The sequence below is a fragment of the Nomia melanderi genome, chromosome 7, assembly GCF_051020985.1.
Source record: "Nomia melanderi isolate GNS246 chromosome 7, iyNomMela1, whole genome shotgun sequence".
NCBI lineage: Eukaryota > Metazoa > Arthropoda > Insecta > Hymenoptera > Halictidae > Nomia > Nomia melanderi.
Genome location: NC_135005.1, coordinates 3,516,528 through 3,537,900, shown reverse-complemented (window position 1 = coordinate 3,537,900; position 21,373 = coordinate 3,516,528). Strand labels below are relative to the sequence as shown.

At 33.9% G+C, this 21,373-nt stretch overlaps 1 protein-coding gene across 1 annotated transcript in view; it reads left to right on the top strand.

Moving 5' to 3' along the window:
- The first annotated feature begins 1,615 nt into the window (after positions 1–1,615).
- LOC116424200 (uncharacterized) overlaps positions 1,616–21,373 on the top strand; it is a 208,468-nt gene continuing 188,710 nt past the window's right edge. Inside the window, exons 1-2 of the mRNA XM_076369118.1 lie at positions 1,616–1,825; positions 2,513–2,689. The gene's annotated coding sequence lies outside the window, so the exon portion shown is untranslated. The remainder of the gene's footprint in view (positions 1,826–2,512; positions 2,690–21,373) is intronic.

Below are 21,373 nucleotides of genomic sequence, written 5' to 3'. Positions count from 1 at the left end.
TCCTAAAATTCTTCTTTTTTTCCTAGTAAATTATTAACGATAAGGAATTAACTCATTTGAGACTAATTACAAATCAGGCAGTGCAGTGGTTATAAAAAGCCCAATCACGCACGTATGAAATATAACTTAAAGCCGTGTAAAAATGAAAACTTGCATTAGTATTAAGGTATGATCTCAAAATGTATTTTAATAAGGCAACTAAAATCTTCTCTAAATTTTCAACAGAAATCACAAAAAAGTTTTACCTCTTAAGGACCATTCTCAAAAAAAGACCCCGGCGTCGAATGGGTTAACGGTGACGGTAAATCGATGACAGCTGTTCTGCGTACAGCACGATAGTTGGTTCGTTCGATGTTAAACGAGGCGTTGGTCTAGCCCGCGGAACATTTGATGACATTACATCAGCGCGGTCGTGGAGGATATTGTTCAGAATGGTGCAACCGAAAACCGTAGCGCGGTTCACGAATCGCGTGTAAGTTAATCATCGAACGATTCAACCGGTGCATCGGACCTGCCGGATGAAGCAGCAGGAGCCCAGGGCTGCTCTAATCGGGGGGAAATAATTTGTTTGGTCAAGCACCGGTTACGAGGAATCTGATTGGTTACAGATGATCAATCGGTGTATAGAATCCGTCGAGGCATTAGGGCCCGTTTGCGCAAGATTTCATTGCTAATCAATCGACCGTGATTCCCTGTAAACCGTTAACGGACGGAAAACTGGCGCTGCCAATCTTGCACCATGAAACAAACAAGAAGTTTTGTTCGTTTTTTAGCAGGATTCGGGTCACTGATTTTTCCAAGTTATTGAGAAATAAATTCATTTTATAAGCTGGTAATTCACTTTGGTTAAGATTTCTTGCTGGTATAATTAGTTTGTGATGAGTACAGTAAAAAGACTGCGCGAATATTTATTTTGGTGAGTTTTAAAATTATTGAACATTGGTAATACTTGGTTAACAGCAGTATTAAAAGCGTTATTATGAATTAACGTTGTGATTCAAATCAATAAATTGATTATAGTTAATAAAGTTCCTTGTTTAAAAGAATTGTTTTGAAGATTGTGTTGAAAAATATAAATATTTGAATATTAGTGTACAGCTCGGTAATCGAAAGATTTTTAAATGTACACGTTTATTTCAAAGTGTTTCCTTTACACGATCACTGAAATTAATTTTAATTGCATATACTAGAATTGTTAATACTCTAAAATCACTATAGACTATAGGAATAAATAATCAGTTAAAATAAGTTCAGTCACAAGAGTAAATGCTACGTTATCATAACATGTTACATACCTTTTAATGCTACATAAAATATTCGCAAAATCTGTATTTAATATGAATACACCAACACAGTATGCATTCACTAAAAAATTAAAAAAAAAACGACACGAAAATGCGCAAGAAAATCGTATATTGCGATTACAATGCACCAAAGCGCGGTTTGCTGCCGGCACAATTGCAGTAACAGGAATCGCTGTTCTTTTGTCCAATAAATTAACGAAGGTTACGCAATAACCTTGGTGCCCGGTATTAAGCCACGTTTGATTTCCAGTTTCCAGCCATGTGTTGCCAGTGCTCCGGTTCACCTTTAAGGCCCCAGTCGATAAAAATCAGTGACACCGTCTGGTCGAACCGGAAACAATCACTTTTCAAACTGTTGCACATTGCGGCTTTTTCGCGGAAATTTTGTAACTGTGAAGGAAATTCACTTCACACCGAATATCTTCGATTTTTTGTTCACATCGTAGTCTACATCTGCCTGTCAGTTAAACCAGCAATCATCCTCGTCCGAAGCGCTCGATTTCCGGTTCTACCAGTTCATGGTATTGAAACGTTAATGCTAGTCGAATCGTACAACCCACAGCTGTGGGAAATCCAAGTTCATTCGACCTACTCTATGTGTTTTCGAAACGATCTATTTTTTCGATCTAATTCTAAATTAAAAATTGATGAAAAAAACACGAAATAAATTCGTAATACTTAAAACTGGTATTTTTTGTTTACTTTTTTAGTATTTATTTAATAAAATGAAAATAATCATTCATTCGAATAAATTTTTTGTTCAAAATTAAAAATAGAATTCTGTGGTAGCGTATTAAATGAATCAAATTTCATTATATGTAGTTTATGAAGTTGGATTAAAAGATCATTCATACCGATAATTCTTGAATTTTTAGCTCCCATTTCATTATTTAATAATTATAAATTGCTTCCATTTTATGGTATTTCGATAGGTATTAATTCGACAGGCACGTGAAATCATCAATAGTACGGTATTAACCAGCAATAAGACACATAACGTATAAATCTATTAACGTCAGTATAAACTGTGAAATACCAAAACGAATAATCAAATCATACGCAATTCCAAGATATCAGTAGATAAATTATTAATACCGTGGTCGCATGAAATAATTCGCATCTATATCGTGAGATATTGGAATTTCCTCGCGTGTTCCATTCACGAGCTACATGTCCATTCGAATCGCTCTGAAATTGTTCCGTTCCAGTGTGATCATCGTGCGAGAACGTGCGTTCTAGTTGTAAAAAACACATCGTGGAATTTTAAGTGACGTTCGTGGTGGCGCAGGTGCGAAACAATCTAATGTATAACACTCCATGAGCCAGCGGAGCATCTGAACACGAAGGAAGAACGGAAGAATTGGTTGGAACAATTCGAAAAAACGGTGAGTCGAGCGACAAGATAAAAAGCAATGTTAAAAATTCTGAAAGAGGAAAGTTATATAAAAAGTGGTTAAGTAAATGCATAAAAGTGTGACAGTGACAACTGGTTTAGTTGTCCCACTTCGGTCTCACTTCGTCTCGATGACGATGTGTTACCGAAGTAATCATTTTTATAAAAATTATAACAAATTCATGTCGAATAAAATTAGAAACTAATGAAGAAATATTTCTATAAACGATCTTTTGCGCGATTCTTTGAATTACTTTTCTAATCGCAATTAAAAGTAGTAATTAAGAAAGTTACTAATTCGTGAAAGTGAAACTATAGGTATACAAACTAAGACTAGAAAAATAAGTTAATTACTGTTACCATTACCAAATTAAGGAAAGTCTAATTAAAAGAATTATAGCAAATTGATACTACCATAAGAAACTTATCAAAATACTATCATTACAAAAAACTTTTGCAAGACTTCTAATATATCAAATCACTTTTACTTTAAGCATTTTACTATTCCACTAATAAAATTCGAACAATTGTAAACAAATACGTTATTACACATTTGTATATTTACATTTATACAGGTCTTTCTCGAACGAACGACTATTGCATTTTCTGCTTTTCAGAATTGATATAATCATGCGATAAAAGAATGTTTGGTTTCCGATCCGAGTGTATACCCGATCAAAGTTCACCTACTTTCGACAGGGTCTTTTGACGTCGTGAAGTTTAATGGGTGTTCAGGGAGCCCACGAAACTTTTGACGGTCGCGCATCACCGGAAGCTGCCATTGTAGTTCTCACGAGCGGCAATTCCTCGTGTCACCAAACCGTTTAACGGCTGTCAATATAGCGGTCGATCCGTAAGCGACGGAGCAACGAATCGAACCGTGGAAACAGAATTTTCGTGGCGAATGTGAACGGCAATAACCACGCCCGGCGAGGGATTTAATATGCAGTCAATTAGAACCGTTCGCTCGATATTAACTCGCCGAATGAGGAGGGGGCGGAGTTGGTCTGATAATTTTGATACGCCGATGGAAATTACTGATCATAAATTCTCTTGGGCACTTGGCTGCAAGTTCAGAGTCGACGGACTTTGACTTAGATAGACTCCGGTTTGTTGGAGAAGAACGCACCCTAATCTTGCCACGTTGAATATTGTTCAAACGACTGGTGATCTCGGAAGGCGATTAGGTGAAACTTATAGGTTCGGTCCAGATAATTTGAATTATGAGAAATTTCACATACTGCCGGATATATAATGCTTTCTTGCTAGCAAACGTGCTTTGTGTTTTCCCTTTATTTCTGATTTTAGGGGGGTTGAAAATTATTTGTGACTTAACGAGATGGGTTTATCTTAACAATTGTTGAGAAAATAAAATTGTTTAATTGCGTGTATTTTGAATTATACTGTGATACTTTATATTGTGTTTTATTTTACGAAATAAAATAGTTAATAAATAATAGATGAAAAAATTGATTACTAAGTAAGAAATTTAATTTCTTCATTAAGAAAAGGGTAATTATTGTTGCTAATGTGTAGTTAAGAATCTAATTAGTATAAAATGTGTTTGAATTTTAAGGAATACGTAATGATTGAAATAATTATAAACAATGATACTTATGAAAAGAAACTGAGATTGAAAAAATATCAATAATTATTTCTAAGATATGTTAATTCTTTTCTAAATAATATATTCCATATAATCTAATTTTCATATTAATTACAAATGTCTAAATACCACTTTAAAATTTGAAACGTTTGTTGTTCAATTTATGCTTATAAGTTCTTTTAGATGACATTGAAGATTCTATTCCACGAACATGCTATATTTAATTTTGTATTTTATGCATCCACTGCAGCGCCCATACTTTACAAGTTAGTACAGTAACAGATCTATTGTAATTTAATAAGGCTTTTATTTTATAATTAAGCCGCATAAGCCACTCAACGGAAGGATCAAATAATCTAATTCCAATTTTAGTAAATTAACATTATAAAATTCATATTTGAATAAAAGTCCACTGTCCAGCCACGATAAAGCCCCTCGATATTTCTGTAAAGGCATAACGCGGACACCGATACTATGTTTAAATCGAGATCGGACCAACGAACGAATTTACCGAACATTTGCCTGCTAATTCACCTATGCAACCGATGTAATCCGGTTATGTTGCTGAAACCGCAGGAATGTGTGGGTACGGTACCTACGCGGCTAATAGAACCTCTCCTATCCTCGGTGGCCACGTGTTTGTGTGTATTCACCACGGGCGTTCACGTGTGCCCAGTTGGCTCAGTGGCATGCGAGCCTCGACCGCGAACAAAAGGGTGAGAAAGAAGAGTAACTGGGTCATCGTGATCCCGAATCGCGAATTCTTTTCCACCGTCGCGAGATTCCATTCCCAGCTTCTATCTTAAAACTCTCCTGCGTGATAAGGTCTCCGAAAACTCCATGACACTTTTTGAACGAATAATAATCTCGACATATTTATTACTTAGACAGTCGATCTTCAAGAATTTACAGCTCTGAAAATTTTCAGAAGGCGATAGGTCATGAGATTTAATGGTTGGACTGCGGTGCTTGGGATTATTTTCACCGATATTTTTAAAGACTTCGTTTAATTTCTTACTTATTTCTCCCTAATTTACGTTCTCGTTTGGTTCTATCAGAAAAACGAGATCTAAGCATTTCATGAATGTTTGAAGAAATGTATTAACCGTTTGAGTGCCAAGCGGCGTGATCGTGCTTCTCTGTTGTAGTACTTGAAAATGTAAGTATATCGGTTCGTAGGATTAAATTGAGTTTATTAATTTGTTTTCCTTTTTAATGATTAATTTCTATCATTGTTAGTAATGATAGAAATTAACAATGAAAGAAATAGTTCTGAGCTGAAACGAAAGAAGCATGATCGCGTCGTTTGGCACTTTTCAACCGGATTTTTGCGAAGACCCGTGGAATTCAAACGGTTAAGAAATTGATAAGTACAAGTTAGAATAGTCTTACATATTACTGATTATGAAGTAGTTAGAAACGTGTGCCCCGCAAAGATTAATAAAATTTTATGAAGTTTTTCATTGTGTTTACGAGGCCCACACAATGTAAAGTGGTGGTCAATAAATTGCACCACTGAAAGTTTTATTCAATATTTCGTTGTGAAATTTACGTTTTATCGCGGAACTGTATCTTTTTAAGGTTAGCATGGGAACTGACAGCCACTTTAATTACACCGTTCACGTTCAACTTGCAATCAGTAAGTTCGAAACAAAGTTAAGGTAGATGCATGAGTTTTCGAGAACTTGATTGATTATCACGACATGTCCAATAGAACATCTCGTACTGTATTTTCGTATTGTAGTACATCGCGTGGATAGCAGTGAATGTAATTTAATTATAATTTTGAAACGTTTTATAACAACCATATTATCTGAACAAATAATAGATATCTAATTTTAAGAAATTCAATAAAATGTCCAGAAATGTTAGACAGTAGAATTAGAACTCGTGATGTTACTCATATTACGTTATAATTTATTAATATTATGAATTTTTGTTTTATTGTACAACGGGTTCCAGAACGCAATACTGTTCACTTGAGATTGAAGAGAACCTATATAACTATCCATAAAATGTTACTAATTAGTCACATTCCAACTTTTCAACCCTTTGCTTTCCGATTCCCTTTGCAGCTTGTGCTCACTGGAGATGCTTCATCGTGATTAATTTGTTAGGAGGGAAAGGACACTTAATTTCAGAATAACTCAAATTAACCCATATTTACTCTAAATGTTTCAGCGTATTAAAACCAGAAAAATTATATTTCATTTTGATTTATAAAAAACTGGCGGATATTCGCAGTTATTACATTTAATTTCAAGTATTTAGCACGAGATGGGTTCGATACTATATGTACAAGGTTAAAGTAATTTTTCGAATTTATTCCTTTCCATGCACACGAATAGCAGAGCAATGAGAAATTCAATAACAGTATCTGTTCCGTCGCGGAACAAGGGACCCTTCAGGATACCGAGGACCGCGGCACGTCGATACACGGTTCTGGTTTATGACACAGGCGCAAACACGATCGAGCGTTCGGGACAGTTGATCCGGGGCCCGGCTTCGGCCATTGTGCAAGTCAGTCTCGCATTTTCTGTCCCGTACAAAAATTGCCCCTGTCATAAACCAGACGAATTCTCGCGCAGCGGCGAGGATTACCCGCGGCCATGGGTACGTGCCCGTACTTAGGTAGGCACGTGCACATGGGCCCACGTAACGGGTTTTCGTCACTGACTAACCGAACGTACGCGCAACAGCGAGGACTACCTGCGGACAAGGGTGCGTACTCGCATCGGGGTACACCCTTGCACGTTCGTCAAGGTAGCGGTATTTTCTCGCTGTTGCCAAATGTATTTTTTACCCAAAACTTCGTCGATCTCTTGTTCCCACTCCGTCAGCATCCCCTTCCATACATCCGAAGGAGAGGTAAGAAAGTTTACTTGTGGGTGCAAGAGTTCTGACGAAGTACAGTTTTTTACACGCATTCGAACAGTCAACTACACGCATTCGACAAACATAGTTCTCGACTACACACGCATTCGAATAGTCCACGACACGCATTCGGCAAGTAGAGTTCACGTACAACATTCGAAAAACTCAATTCACGTATTCCCTTCGAGTCTATTACACGAAAGACTCGTACGAAAATCTCGATTCCAACAAAACGTAACGCGAACACGCGACCACTGCTCCACCGACGGATCCAGGTGCCCAAGATTAATTTGGCGGGCATCACCCGTACGGTCTACGTAAATTCGCGAAAACATTCGAGTCGCGAACAAGCGTCGAACCGTCGATCGTAGCGTAGCAATTTCTGGTTTTGCGAATCGGAGCTGTTAGCGCATACATATTTTTGGTCCTTCGAGCCGGATCTGCTACCTACGCATACAGTATCATTTTTGCGTTTACATTGAAAAATCCAGCTACAATATATAAATTTAATAAATAAACCATTTGAAATGAATAAACTCAGTCAGAAACAGACTCAAAAATCATTAAAAGCATAATAAAAAAAGATGTTAATTTTGCTTTGAAACATGAATTTAATTCCAACGTTGACACTTATTAAATAAATTATTTAAATTTAAAACTAAATTTAACAAGCTCTCAATTTCGATACCAAAAACGTTTTCAATTTTTTGTTTCTCTTATTTTGTATCGCAAATTCAATTAAAACTTTAATAAAAAAATCGTTGGAAATCAATAAATAATTAAAACTAATACAATTAATTTTTACTATACTTCATCTGCTTCTAAATTTTCAATGGTGATTGTACGCTTCCCCTTGCTCCTGCGCTGTTCTAGTGTGTTACATGGTCGACACAAACATGAGAAGCGTTCAGATGAATCCGCAGTTTTATTTAACCTCCTGTACTCCATATAATATCGTGTTAGAATCGCAATGAAAATTTTAAACTAAATTCGATAAATGTAAATATTATTAATTTTTTTCGAAAATTTTAAAAAATTCAATAACTCCAAAGTGTTCCAAATGTAACTGAAGTATGTAATTTTTTAAAATTTTAATACACAGAGAATGACACAGAAACGGACAAAATATACAGAAGTATTTAATTTTATAGACAGATAAAGTACATGATCATTGTTTATTGAAATCTAAATGAATTTTGTTACGAATATCACAGATAAATCTTAATGTTTTCTATGAATATTTTATATCAAATTTTATTTTCTTATATTTTTATACTTATTTTATATATTATTTAATATAGAAACGTTTTCGAGCAATGATCGTTTAATTCAGTGAATTATAGTAATTTGATTTGGTTAAGGGACACCGGTGCTTCCCATGACATTCAATGTGTTAATAGAATACGTTGTTTGGGTAACGCACGGTTGCTCGATATCTTCATTTCAATTCGTTTCCCGTGTATGTCACCGTGTTAAAACTTATCCGATCCATCGAAGAACGACATGGGATGGCGCACGGATGGGAGTAAAAGGTGTAGAAAAATCAGGAACGGGACGTTCGGACCGTGCCCCGACTCGATTATCGATTCCACGCGCCCCCAGACCTCCGCAATCGAATTGGCCGGTTTGCCGGGGCCTGCCGAACGTTTGCCCGCCAATTTACTTAAGCACGACGTGCGTGAACCTGCGACAACCTCGTTAACGTTATCGGGTACACGGTAACGAGCAAATGTGTTGCGATTATCGGCGAATGCAAATTGCACCCCAGCCCGCCTAACCCTTTAAGAGTTAGGTTTTCCATTTTACTTCACGTGTGACATGATTTGTAAAATCGATCTTGACTCTGAGTAGTGTGACAGATGGTGGATGTACGTATGTATGGAACTAAATAGGAAGAGCTGAAATTGATGAAAATAATATTATTGTTATTAGTTATATGTTATTATTATTTATTTAATAATAATATATAATATATAGTATATTTGCTATTTTTCTGTGAAATTCGTATCTGCGAATGAGTCTATCTGTAGCTGAAGTAATAAATTATTAAATGTTTTAAGTTTGCAGTTTGGAATTGAATATAAATGACATCTTTTTTAAGATAATAATGATTATGTAGCTGTGAATTATTTGTAGTTAGATTGTGAATGATTGTGAACACTTGTATTTCCGTTGTTATTAAATTTATAAATTGAATTTATAAAAGCTAGGATTAAATAAACACTTATTTATTCAGTCGAAAGTTTGTTAATTGTTATATGTCTAAGATGATTCGTGAAAAATATTTATAAAAACAACAAAAAATAAAATATGACTAACAATTATAATAATAGAAGAGTCCTTTTTATATACAGTATACATAGGTATATACGTGTTTATTTTTATTATTAGAATGTAAACTTATATGAAAATTTAAATGATTTGAAATAATAAAATGTTTAAGTTCAACTGTATTTTCATATAATTATTATTTTTTTTAATAGTTTAATTTTTTAACTGACTTTAATTATGTTTGTTTAATAAAAAATGTTTAACAAACATTTAAAGGAACATTAGTTTTATTACTAGTAATGCGGTACTTTAAATACGAAAATATTTAATCAAGAGCTCATAAAAATGTAATAGACTTTTTTTAACTTTAATCTGATTTAATCGTATTGCAATTAAGCACCTATTTCGGTAAATTTACATTTCGCACGTTCAATCCGCAATCACATTTAAATACAGAGAATATACCAAGTTCAAAGTAAATTCGGTCATCATACTGAATTTTGGAAGGACACGTCGAACGCAGCAGAATTAATAAAACGTTTGAAAGTGACGGCTGTCAAGCGTCAAATCGAATTCTCTATTTAATACAAAAATATTCGATTCAAAGTGACGATCAACTACGGTTAGAGTTTTGATAATTGAAGGACTGTAAAATACTGGTCGGTCAGTTCCATATTCAAATTTAGACGATTTAGACGAATGGACGGTGATTGTGCTTGTCATAGAGCAAAGTGTACAACAATTGCACACGAGACCGGGATCTTCGTAAATGTTTAACAATGGCAAACACGCCAACCTAGAATTGAATAGACTGGTTGAATTTTGTAATCGATCAATAGAATGTCAAGTCAACAGAGTGACAGTAAAAAGAATTTCTCGATCGTGGTTTAACTTTTTCACAACTCTTTCGGTTAATCAACTATAGAGTTTATAGTTAAACAACTATATTTATATTTATATTTATATTTATATCTGAAAAGACTAAAGTGAACCATCAAACTATGTAATTCGTGCAATGTAGATTACTTAGAAGTTAACTCAATGTTGTTAAATTAATAAATATTAAAAATTATAAAATATTCTGTTTAATTTTGAAAATATATTATTTACTTCAATCACCTCGTCAATAGTTTATCCATTTGGCTGAAAAATTGTATGTGCATATCTCTATAATGTATAATTGTAAATAATATTTTCAATTCTTCATAACTCTAGAATAAGCTATTCCTGTAATATCTATTTTCACATCTATGAAAGTATTGCGAGACCTAATTCTAAACTCTTAATTTAAGTTTTAAAGTAGCATACTAATTAAAATTAAAAGTTGGTGCTCTCGTGAATATCTTTGAATCTAATTCAGATCATTTATAATATACTGTATTTACGTAAAATTCCACGTGACATTGGCCTCGAAACATTTCTCAAGATCATCAAACTCGGTAGGGCGTGGTTTACTGTATATCATTAATTTCGTCGATATATTTGATCGCGCTATGCTTATTTTTATACACTCATTTGAATCCAAGAGAAAAAGGCGGGCTGCGAGTTCGGTAGAGGGCAGTTAACTTAAAGTTAATTCTGTTCTGGTCGGAGGCTGCTTAAATCGGCCACAACGCACCAAGTGCGCGCCAAAGTCATTAAGACGTTAGAACTCTAAAGTCCGCTTCTGGGTATCCGGAGGGCAATTTGCACTCCCGGATAATTGTAGTACGATGTTCCAGCTGAGAATTAACAACCGTGTGAGAATTTTTGTGGGAAATTCTTTCGTTCAAATGATCCTATATAAATATCTTTTGACATCGTTGAATACAAGGAAAAAGCTATGCAATATTAAAATATCGTTAGTAACACCAAACGTATCGGCACTTTAGCTACTGATCATATTTTTGCGAAAGAAATATAGGTGATTATTAATTTAACCGTTTGAGTTCCAAGCAGCGCGATCGCGCCGTTTAGATTTGATGAAAATAACACAATATTTATACGCTACGGACAACTGCGCTCACAGTCTGTCGAAATAGTGCGTTCAACTTTTCTGACACATGTACCTCGCATCGCGATATTTTTATGTAATAAAATCAAATTTGTTTATGTAAATAATACAAGTAATACATTTTGTATTTTCTTGTTACCTTTTTAATAATTTTTACTGAAAAAAACTTAAGTTTGACGACATGGAAACAAGCGTGAATCCGTTATTTGGCACAAGCAAACATAAATTCAGACAAGGGCTATTGCGCTGACTGGTATTTGTCAACACAAAATAAGAAAAGCGCTATCGCATCGCTTGGTTCTTTTCGGAATTAGTTCAGACAAGCACTATTGCGCTGTTCGGTACTTTTCGGCAGTATTTTTTCAATGACCTCTGAGACTCGAACGGTTAATAATACAGAGACAATGTACAAAATATTTATAACACATAAAATTTAAAATTATTATTCATTTTTAACGAAAATGAGAAACTATGAATGCATTTTCTTATTTAGGAGTAGCGATCATTTGATCGGGCGTGGTACGTTTAGTGTTACATGAAACACTACAATATTTTTTATATTAATAATATCTAGTTCCAGTGATGTATTTTATTTCCTATTTACTGGTTCCTCTAAGATGTTTTTGATAAACGCGATTTTATTAATTCGAAAAGAAATTTGAAATGAAATTTTAATAAATATTAAGACACTCTTCTAAATTAAATATCTAACAAGAAATGAGTTTTTAATATATGAATATACAAGCAAATAAGTGATACGTAGGTATATGGAGGATATATGATTATATAAATAAATATTTAACGCACTTAATGTATATTGTCTTCATGTGTGAATGTCGTCAACAGTATTTTCGTTTACGACGGGTTAATCATTACAACACAGGCAATTTTGTTGATGAGGAATTTTTAAAGATTCCATAATTGTCCAGTTTGCTTTCAACGAAAACCTATACCTTCCCTTTAATATTTGAACTGTGCTATTTGTATGAAACGTCAAAATCGAGGTATGAAAATATTGAAAGCGCCGAAATGGTTACCAGTGATCGATTTATTTTAAATTCATAGAAAGTGTTGTTATTGCGATACAGTCGCTGTAAACACACATAGAAAATTTCAACGATATATTTTCACTAGTGAATTCGAAAACGTTCCAAAGCGTCATTACGAATAAACTGCTAGTATTTATCATTTTAGTATTAAAAATGAACTTTATCTTCTATGAACATTGTATATTATATTCTATTTTCTCATATTTTTACACGTATTTGATATATTTTACAGATATGTGTTTTATAAACATTTTTATATGTCACCTTATATAAATTGAAATTTTTGATATCTAATTAAAATACTCCATTAAACACACAGTACATTATTTTTAAATTGTAAAAAAAAACCTAATAAAGAAAAGTAAAAAATTTCATGAAAATCGCTTCACACATTGCACCATTAAATAACAATAGTTGAAAAGTGAATTTGACTTCCTTTTATAAATTATGTTTATCACAAGTATGCGATTCCTGTAATAAATTTGTTTAAGTCGCACTGAAAAGTAGTATTCGTATCTTCCAACCACAGATTCAAATCTTTCCTGAAATTGTTCACACTTATAGGACTAAACAAGTGAACAATAAATCACCCATTAGTAACATTGAGTTTTCAATTGCCACCAGCGAAAACGAAAAAATATCAGCAGTTTTTTGAATAACACAAAAGCGAACCGCACCTTTAAATGATTTATACGAACTCTGACCAAAATGTGACGCAGTGTCTGCCGTTTATATAAAAAAATCCCCCGGGACAGTGAATGCGTACACATGATGGCCTCATAAAAATATTGCGAAGCAAATGGAAATTGATTTTCCACCGCGGTGGACAACGATTCAATATCAAAACGCAAATACCAGTCGGTGAAAAATTCAGTGCTGCCCGTTTGTGGTCGACGTAAAAATCCAAGCTGTTGGCTGTGCCCGCGCGCCGCCGTCGCCGCGGAACAAGCGCGACGCGATCGTGGAAACAACGAATGCCGAATCAGTAATTGCTCCACAATCGACCTGTAACCGTATGCATGCATGCATGATCCGGAATGTATGCGGGCTGCGGTGTTTAATTGCACCTACGTTACAGCCGATCGCGGTGTATGTGATCGTTAATGCTTTCTAATGCCCAGCGACGGGAACCGCTTGCCCTTTTATACCCGTCTGCGTCCCTCCGACGCGACGTACGAATTGTTTGTATGATACGTACCTATTTCTGGTAACATACTCCTGATTCCCATAAGATGAATTAGAAAAAAAACGTTTTATTGATCTATTTCTCTGTTGTGCAGCACTATTATACGTAGAAAAATTAATGTAATTGGATAAATAGAATCATAAAATAGTATACATTAAGAGATTGTAGAATATTTTTGAACGGAATTAGTAATTTAGAGTTTGATAAAACTTTATTGAAACAATTGAATTTATCTTTAAATGTACGATATGGTTAAACTGTATAAAAAGAGAGATTTTTATAAAGTAGTACGTTCTGCTTTTGATAACGTATCTGGTTTCGATGAACTGGATTAAAAAACTGTCACTTTAATATTTCATCCGTAATGCAATACTGTGTATATACAAGAATGAATACCTTTGAATAAGTAACATTAGAAATGGATACATTAAAAAATTGTAGAACATTTTTGAATGAAATTACTAAGTTAGAATCTGATAAAATATAATTTTAAAAAATTTTTTTACTTCGATTTACCTTTAAATACTCAATATGGTTAAAATATATGCATGGAAAGATTTTTACAAAGTAATCTGTAGCTGTTTCTGGTTTCAGTAAACTAAATTAAGAAGATCTTCTCAGTTTTCTTTTCTATGTGATGATCTTTGTATATTAAAATAAGTAGACATTGTGGAATAAATGGTTTAAAAAAAATTAATACGTTGAAAGTTCACAAAATGTCTTCAAGCAACAGAGGCAATGTGCACTCTGATAAATTTTACTTTATTGTGATGAAATTTACTTTTCCACATACAAAGTACCAAAAGTATGACAATATTTTTATAAGGCAGTAGGTATGTGTTAAGTAAATATTGTTTAATAGAAATAAATATACTATCTCTTACAATATAGGTATGTAGGTATTGAACATATATTCCCTGTTCAAATCATTTTTATGCTACTAATTTATGAAATATCACATATAAGTTTTTCTTGTTTTAAATGGTGCGTAAATATTTCAAATATTTTTCGAAACATTGTGCGTCCAAATTACGGTCAAATGGATCAAAACTTGTCAAAACAGAAAGTACAATAAACTTTGTAATTTTGTCATTACGTTAATAACGTAAATTAATTTCAACGACCGTGCAGTTTCTTTATGGTGGACGAAATTAAATTTTTCATAATATGGAAAGCGGTTTCATTCATTTCATATTCAGAAATATGTAATCATAAAAATAAACCGTGCAAAGTCTGAATAATACAGCATGTTGGAATTAAAAATCAGTTATTAATAACCGATGTTGCAGAAAATGAATATAAAAATCGTCATTGGAAAGGTATTTTGTATCACATATTACTTTACTTAGCATGGAATGAAATATTTGAAGAGAACTCGTCACTGTACAAACAATTTTTTGGCGGTCCTAATGAATTACGTAGATTCGCTAATGATTTCGCAAAGATTTGTACCATAAAAATACGCACTACATGAATGGTTCATTTCACTTAAAAGCTAATTTTCCAAGCTACGTTTTCTGTTTTCCATTTTTAAAGAAGTTCACCTGGGGGCGAATCAGATATTCCTCATTTTTCAGTTTTTTGCTTACAAAACGAAGACTTAAGTTTTACAAAATTTTTTTCACTGATATTATAAGCTGAATGCTGAATCCTCTATTTACGTTATTAATTCATCAGTACTTATTAGTCTTCAGCCTTATGTTAACCAGTTTCGAAGGCTTACAATAGCTCACGATGCTAAAATAACACTGCACTCAGAAAAAAAGATAATACCGTCATATTGGCGACACCGATTTTAAAAACAAATATTAAATGTCGCCACTGTGGCGGCACCGATCGCAAAGGGTTAAGAAACACTGTAAAACAATCGCTGCAGCACCGCAGCGGGACTGCGTCGCTCGTCGGCATAGGTTTTAAAACTGCGGGCAGACTTCTGAAAACCTCTAAGATAAAGATTCACCGCGCATCCTTCCCAGTACCCAAGTAATAACAATGTTCCCATGTCCCGACGGACATTCCCATGTCCATTTCCACTGCGACTTAGCTACTATAAAAATGACAGTCCAACAATAAACTCATTCCTTTTGCTGCCACCTTTGAAAGTACATTCATTTAACACTAAACGTACTGCGACCGGTCAAATGATCGATTTTAAAATTTGATTCAAAATTCTGCGTTCTTCTTCATTCGTTTAACTTTATATCAATTTCTATATTGTTCGATTAATCCGTTTTTCAATTTTGATGTCTCTTTCTGTTTCTGTTTCCAAGAAGAAAAATTAATGGTCTCACTTGTTTAATAATTTGACTAGTTATGGTAGGAATAGATATATAGAAAGTGTCGGTACGTTTAGTATTAAAACCTATAGAGAATTTCGTGTGTTTTCTACACCGTGACAATATACAAGTCAGCTACGATTCTCCGCTCACACCCGAAAATCCATAGATCCGGCATTACTCTAACGTACAGCCGTAGCGTCGTTTCTTGATCGTCCAGCGATATCGCCGAGACACCGTTCGAGGCCTAATTATTCCGGGCCGGGTAACTGTCCCGGTGCTCGACGCTAATGCTTTCTAATGCCCATCGACGGTGTGCACGTGTTCTTTTGTTCGTGGGGTGGAATGGATCCGGTAGCTCAGCGAGGAAGGCGAGCGGAGGAAAAATTGCTCGCTCGGGTCTCGAGGTATCCGCAATTTTGCAACGTTGATTATCCTCGATTCGCGAGGCAAGCCGGAACAAATTTTCCCGCACTCGCGATGAAGGAAAGAACGGTTGACGTTTCTCGAGCGTTTGACGTCGAATCGGGTCGACCTGCGTCTCAGGTCAATAATTATAATCAATGCCTAAGGATTTATTAGTGAAACTTTCAATTTCAATAGGTATTACAATTCTGAATCGGTTAATTATATTCAGTAACACAATCTAATTATCATTTGAAAACTATTAGACTGTAGTTTAATATAAAATTATGAATCATAGACAAAACCTATTAACAGTTATCCAGTATATATAATATTAATCATAGTCATTACTATCAGGTCCTCTTAAATAACATGATGTAACAATTTCTTTTAGATTCTCTATACGAAGAATTATGAAACGTTTGTTCAATATAACACGGATATTAAGAAGTCTATTAACAAATTATTGGTAAATAATATGATGATAATATTTCAACATCCTGTACGATAAATCTCACATTTTAGTTTTTAACTACAAAACTGTGAAAGAAATTTTATTTCGTCATGTCAGTTGCGTGTGAAGACGTACCGTATACGTTCGTCAAGTGGGAGGGGTTAATTCGTTGTCATGAGCCGAAATAATTTTGCCCGAGACAGCGTTACTTCCGACAATAACATCGCTCTAGCTTGTGCTCCGAATTGGTGCGCTTTTGAAACTAATTGTGAAAACAACCAGAGCGTCCTTACGCATAATTATGCCATCGTTGGAACGAGAATGATTCCTGGCGACAAACTGACCGAGGAAAAATGAACATAAAACGAGAATGGTGAACGGAATAGGATAGAAGGAACAGAGGATGGGAACAGAATCTAAAATGTCCAGACCCGTTGTTGGACTTGCTAATGAACGTATTTGCGCGCCGCTAATTAGCGGCGTCGAATTCGACGTTTAAAAGCGATGCTAAGCTTCACGTCCACGGAATTCGTCCTTGTTCGAAGAAGGTTTATCTTCTGCACTCTCCGCTTTTCGTTTAAAATGTGGCTTCATTTGATGCACTATTTATTAGTCAGAGCTAATTTATGAGCAACGAGATGTAAATTGTGTTGTTCACCAGAAGTTTGAAGTAGTTTAATAAAAAACATCGATCAAAGTAAAAGTTTAGAAAAGAAGTTTGAATATCGGCTAGAAAATCAATGTTAAACATCGTTAACACATTGACTGCCACGATGGTCACAGGCGATAGGAGCTTCTAAATTGCTTGAAAACAATTGCAATAAGAAAATTGGTCTGGGATAAAAATATTTAGCATCATACATAATTAAATAGTAGTATAACTTAAAAACTCTGATTCAGTATCGCTAATAATGAATTCAAATATTAGTTGTCTTTGTTATAAAAAAATAAATAATATTATATATAACAGCAACCTTCAGCAAGAAACTTCATTTCAAAATTGATGAAATAACAAATAAATAAACAATTTGAAATTGTTGGAAATTGGAACTTTCGTTCTTCCTGTGCGAACTGTAATCAATAGATATCCGTTCGCAGATTAGATACGTATAGGTGTATACGAATAATATCCTGTTTCCGATAGAGCGCTGTTTAAATGGCGAACTCATTGCGTTCTCGTTACGAAACAATTATGTAAGGTCACCATGTGGCAGTGAATGCGACCGAACACGACTGTACTGTTCCCACGTCGAACGTGGTAAAGGACTTCCTTCTCTTTCGGCCAGGTGAAAATGCACGGTTGTTGCAAGCGATAAGTACCCCGTTGGGCGTTCTCCATTGGGACACGTGGGACTTTTTTATTGTCGTTAAACGTTTTTCATTATTGTGCGCGCAGTGTTCTGTATGTAACTGGTGCTTCAAATGAGGAGAGCGTAATTCTACAAGGAAAAATAAGTTCATTATTGTTTGTAGACGTAAAAAGTGCAAATGTAATTTGAATTTGGCGAATTGCAGACAGAATGAAATGTAATTTGAAGTTAATAATTTTTTAACGATGAATATCTTTTATCTCGGTCTTTATCTTTCAATTAATATTAATTAACTTGATAACGATCATCAACATTGACAGGCAGTCGAAGTCGAGATCACAAAGGATTCAGACGTTTCGCCCTTTTATTTGATTGAGATATAATTAATTGTTTGTTTCTCCCTTTTTGACTACATGTTGCTATTTATTGTTGTTTATAATGTTGTGAAACATCTGTCGTTATTATATGCAAAGTATACTTAGGGACGGTTGGGGTGTAATTCTGTAGGAAAAATAAGTCAAAGAAGAAAATTTCTTCATTTAAGACGTGGCTTTCGAAAATTTAATTCAATGTTAAAAAGTCGTATTATAGAATTATAAAGATATTAAACAATTTGTTATGATATTCTAGTTAATAGTCCCTTGAGTTATTAATTTGTGCAATAAATATTCTAAATGAAAGTGAAAACATCACAGTAGGGGAATTAATGACTTAATTATTCCTGCAATGATCAAATTAACTTTAAGCATGTGTTAGAAACAAACAGATTACTTTAAAAGATTACTTTGACGATATTCACAATGTTCTTTAATTGACTGTTGACTCGACTAATGAGCCCGCTTATAATCGAAATAATTAATTGGTCTTTTCATTTGTCACTTTGTTTTAATCGGAGACGAAAAAGATTCCACGATTCAATAGCGTAATCAATAGTAGATACGTTCGAGTAAAACTGGTAAAAACTTCCACGTGAGCTCGAGCTCTGATTGCGACTCGTTAGCGAATATTGTTCGGGTTAATTAATTACGTGTTCCACGATTTATCAGATGTTTCTAGACATCAGTGAGTTATATTAATGATTCGAAAGTTGTTTCGAGCATCGATACGATCAATTTACGCATAAATCCTTTCTAATGAACTATAAAAAAGACGATTGCTCCATATAATAAAAACGATATTCAGCACAATACTTGCGTGATCGAGGATCTAGAAACTATTTTAAGAATATTGGTGATAACGGAATTCAGGGTGACACCAGTTCCAAGTGTTAAGAAAGGGAATGAAGTCATGTATAACTGTTCCGATTCCGAGTAACTAGTTTAAACCTGTTCGTTGGTGACGGTAGCTGCATTATTGCATTGGGAATGTTTATCAATTGTAGAAGACTTTGAAAGTTCGATCGACACTTTCATCAGGATAACCGCATAATACCGTAACAGTAAATGAAACTTGATACTGAGAGATAATGGCGAATGAAAAATTGGCAGCCACAACAGTTTTTCTTTACCCAATTATGTAAACTTGTATTTAGACTGTACGTTCCTGTGTGAAACGAAATTTAAGTGTAATTTAAGAAAACCGGTTTAAAGAAAAATTTATTTTCTCTGATGATGTTTTTCGAATGTCAATATGTGAAATATTTTAAACATTTTCTGTTCGAAAATAAAATTGTTTCTTCTCGTTTAAAGCATGTTTATGACGTACAAATCGGATAAACAAATATGAACCTTAATGTGATATCGAGTTTGCATGTGTTCCGTGGGTGTTTACAGTTATACTCTTAAATATTTTATTAAAAGCATCAAACATAAATTTTAATATATGCACCTTATTTTATTTTTATCGTAACTGATAATATCAATTAATACTTTGGTTTTAATGACATATGAACAACAAATATTTCAATTTTAATGGTTTCACTGAAATAATTAACATAAAAAATAGAATTTCGTTTTCTTTTATCTTTCCTACATTCGAGTTGATGCAAATTTATGCTCATAAAAATAAAAATTGTAACTGCCTACTAGTAATAGATCCATCAAGCTTAAGCTCAGTTAAATTTTAATGGACAAGCTAAGCTAATGAACAAGCTGAATAGACTTGACGATTTTAGAGCAGGAAGATGGTCAGCATTGCAGACACGTTAAGAAGCGGCTTAACCACTTCTTGCGCCGCAAATAATGACCAAACTTTCACAATTTGGGTAGAACCAGGCGTAGATTCCCATAGTACCAGTAGAAGTTGTCCAAACTGTGGCGTACATAGAGAACACGTATACGTACCCTGATTTCGTTAAACTCTACCAGACTGCGACTACCGTGAAGTCCATTAGAATTCTGTGCTCGTCTTACAAGTTTCTGTGTAATTAATTAATCTCTTCGGAATTATGATGGGTCGATCAGAGTGCTCCTTAAATCTCTGAGTAGATTTAAAATGGATTGTTCTGTTAATTACAAATATTTACCTAGTCTCTTTGTAATGTTAACTAATTTCTTAATTTGAATTTAAAATATTTTTAAAATGTTTTACATGTATTTCTGTATAGGTTAATAAATGAGAAAATGAAACATAATGAATGTATGATCGAGTATGAATTATACACAGAAATTGTATAATCTAGTTGCAATTAATTTTAATCTTGTTATAATAGTGTCAAATACGATTAAACTACTATCATGATTACTTAAAATTAAACCACAAATATCGATTAATTGGTCACAATAAGATATTTACATCGATTTTCATGGAATAAAAATTATGCAAACCATAAAATCAAACAAAAATGTATTCGATTTACTCAAGATCTATACAATTTCAAACAAGATTTAAGAGAAACACATCGATACTAGAAACTGTGTTAAGACTGATCAAGATAATCATGTAAATTAGCTTTCGCCCAATAAAATTTGTAACTTTATGCAATTACGTCCGTTTTATAAGATAGAAAATATAACATACATCTTTCACTGTAACTATTTAGTGCACTAAACATTAACAACAAATTTTAAAAACACATTTCACATACCTACATACATACCTTTGATTTTTTGCATATATTTCTGAACTACGACATCTTACAATAAAATATTTCTATGAATTCTCATAAACCAAATTACAAAACCTAAAATCAAAGGAAAATCTGTTTATCGAAAATTTGATCAAACTCTATGTAAAGCACTCTTGAATGTTGATCCGGCTCGAAGGACCAAATGTAAAGTCCTCTGACTGTCACGAGCACTTTTGAATATATGC